The sequence below is a fragment of the Gekko japonicus genome, unplaced genomic scaffold (assembly GCF_001447785.1).
Source record: "Gekko japonicus isolate JY-2015 unplaced genomic scaffold, Gekko_japonicus_V1.1 scaffold5239, whole genome shotgun sequence".
NCBI lineage: Eukaryota > Metazoa > Chordata > Lepidosauria > Squamata > Gekkonidae > Gekko > Gekko japonicus.
The window spans coordinates 46,106-49,007 of record NW_015172172.1 but is presented as its reverse complement, the minus strand read 5'-3'; the positions used below and the strand labels follow the sequence as shown (position 1 = coordinate 49,007).

The following is a 2,902-nucleotide window of genomic DNA, read 5'->3' as shown; positions in this document are numbered from 1 at the left end:
ACTAGATCTTCTTGGTGGTCTCTGTGCTTCACACCCATGGGTCTAGTGCGCCTGCGCTGGATCAAATCGGTGCTGTAGCAAGCTCTCTACAAAGGATTTTCGCGCCCATCCCCTCAGGCAAGCGCAGGGCCCCACTGCGCATGCCCAAGGGGGCGGGCACGGACATCCCACCAGTTCTTTTCCTACCGCCGCGTTGGAAGGACTTGTTTTACTTCTCTCCGTTCGGATCGCTGTTTCTTGCTCTCAGTAGTTTGTTTTCGGTTTCTTTTAAGGAACCGCCTCTTTTTCTTTCTTAGTTTGTGTGTTTATCACATGTTTCTCCACCCCTTGATGTTCCCTGAAGCAAGAGAGCCTTCGGTTAATTCACACCACGTTCTCTTGCGGTGCCATCAAAAGATCCAATCTTTGGGAAATGGAAGCCTCACCGAAACAGGGATCGAAAACCCCCAAGCCACAGCAAACTGCCCTTGCCGGTTCAGATCCTAGTGCCCGAAGAATAAATTTCCATCCTATTCCCCCTTTTTTTCTTTTTTTATCACGAGAGACCAACCTCCTTCCCTTCTGAACTGCGGTATACTTACCGTATCCCTTACAATGGAATCCTCTCCTCCTCCTCCTCCTCCTGATACCTGTGCCAGTTGGTTTAGTCTCACAGGGCGGACCCAAAAGAGATGGGGGATCCAGCCGGTACGGATCCCGGGAGACTGAACCAAAGATGGCTGGGTTTGGAGTCCCGCTATAGGAAATTTGTGCCTTCGGGGCAATGGGCACAATAGGGGAATGGTCCAGGATGGGCTATAATGACTGGTGATGGCTCAGAATGGGATTTTGGACAAAAAGAAGCCAGGGTTTGAGGAAGGGCGTTGTCAGCAAGGCGTTGGGCACCTGCAGAGTCTTGGCTCCATTAATGGCCGGGCTGTCAAGGGAACAACAGACGGTGGCCGGGGTGGTCCCAGTATCGAGTGGCGAAGTCCGGAGGTTTGATTGTGAGACGTAGAACTGGAATGCGGGTCCGCTGACGCCCTTGCGATGACGAAATGAAGACATTGTCCTTTCACCATGACAGATACAATGCCTGCTGTCTCTGAACCTGATGGCCGAATGCGTCAGAGAGACGGTCCTGAGCACAGGGCTGGGCTTAGCTGGCTTTGCACAGAGAGAGGGGGCTGTACTTGCCCTTTGTCACCTTTGGCCCTAACCTGGCCGGGGTACCGTCCTCCGCACGGCAAGAGGAGGCGGAGTCTAACATGCCGGACTCGAGGAGGATGGTGGGGGGCCTGGAATCACGCCAGGTTCTGTGATTGGGGGGGATTGGAGTTCCCCCTCCCCCAAGTCTTCTGCCCTCCCCACACTTGTCCTTTTCTCAGAGCAGAAGCCTTGGTGTTAAAACTCACTATATCGGGTGTCAAACATAAGGCCCGTGGGCCGGAAGCGGCCCGTCCAGGGCTCTTATGCGGCCCGCAAGCAACTAGTGCAAGGGAGGCAACCAGGGGACTGCTTGGGGGAACAGTGGGCGGAGCCACCACGATTGTGGCTTCAGCATGGCGGAACAACCTCGTCTGCAGCAGTCAAGCAGCGTGGGAGCGTCTGTCCGGTGCTGCACCGCTGGCTCTCCAGTCTGCCCGTATGGATTTTCCATTGCATTCCCCTCCCAGCCCATGAGGCCTTGCAGTGAGGATACACCAACTCTGAGCTTACCAGCTGCTGTCCTTTCTACAGTTTATGTCTCTGGTACCTGGCATTACGTTTTATGGCACGCATGGCCCGCCCGGCCGGACAAAGTGACATTCATGTCAGATCCGGCCCTCGTGACAAATGTTGCTATGTGTTGTTTACATAGTAGGTAATACGACCAACTTGCTAGCCGTTGCCACCAGTGAATCGCGACAAATCCACCAAAGTCACTTCCCATAGCAACTCTGAACGTCTCGCAGGGTGCTTTGTTAGCATCACATCACACGGACTTCCAGTTCTCCAGTTACAAAGGATCGAGATGTGTGGTGGTGGTGTTGCAGGAGCACGCTGTTCCCGACCCAGAAGGGACTTTCCAGGGCTGACTGAAGCAGGCGGCATCTAGGGTAGTCCAAAAAAAGGCCAGGATTGTTTCGAAGTCACCGGTGGCCTGCGGTCATGCGAAACATGCAAAGGGAACAAGATCCTCATGAAAGCTAGGTGCCGTGTTAAACTGGGGGGGGGGTCTTCAACCTTTTGGAGCCTGCAGGCACATTTGTAATTCTGACACGGGCACGATGGGCGCAGTCACGGAATGGCCGGATGGCGGAGCCAGCCACGAAATGATTGCTGCAGCTTGACTTCAGTAACACAGTGTAGATCGGGGGTGGCCAAATATCATTATCAATATCTGCTTTTACCCGTTTTTGTTGTTATTTTTGGCAGTCTCCTTTAATGTTAAAGGAGAGCCAGTTTGGTGAGCCAAGGAGAGCCAGTTTGGTGTAGTGGTTAAGTGTGCGGACTTCTAATCTAGGAGAAACGGGTTTGATTCCCCACTCCTCCACATGCAGCTGCTGGTGTGACCTTGGGTCAGTCACAAGTTCTCTCAGAGCTGTTCTCTCACAAGCAGTTCTCAAAGGAGCTCTCTCAGCCCCACCTACCTCAAAGGGTGTCTGTTTTGGGGAAGGAGGTGAAAGGAGATTGTAAGCTGCTCTGAGACTCCTTTGGGTAGTGAAGGGTGGAGTATAAATCGAATCTTCTCCTCCTCCTCTTCTTTCTTCTTCCTCTTCTTGTCCGTTTGGTGTAGGAGAGCCAGTTTGGTGTAGTGGTTAAGTGTGCGGACTCTAATCTGGGAGAACTGGGTTTGATTCCCCACTCCTCCACTTGCACCTGGCTGGATGACCTTGGGCAAGCCATAGTTCTGACACAGCTGTTCTTGAAAAAAGAGCAG

At 53.0% G+C, this 2,902-nt stretch overlaps 1 protein-coding gene across 1 annotated transcript in view; it reads left to right on the top strand.

Annotated features, from left to right (window-relative positions):
* Positions 1-2,902, top strand: part of LOC107118685 (sentrin-specific protease 5-like) — a gene marked incomplete at its 5' end in the record, with an annotated part of 15,966 nt that overhangs the window by 3,488 nt on the left and 9,576 nt on the right. The gene's annotated exons all lie outside the window — the stretch shown is intronic.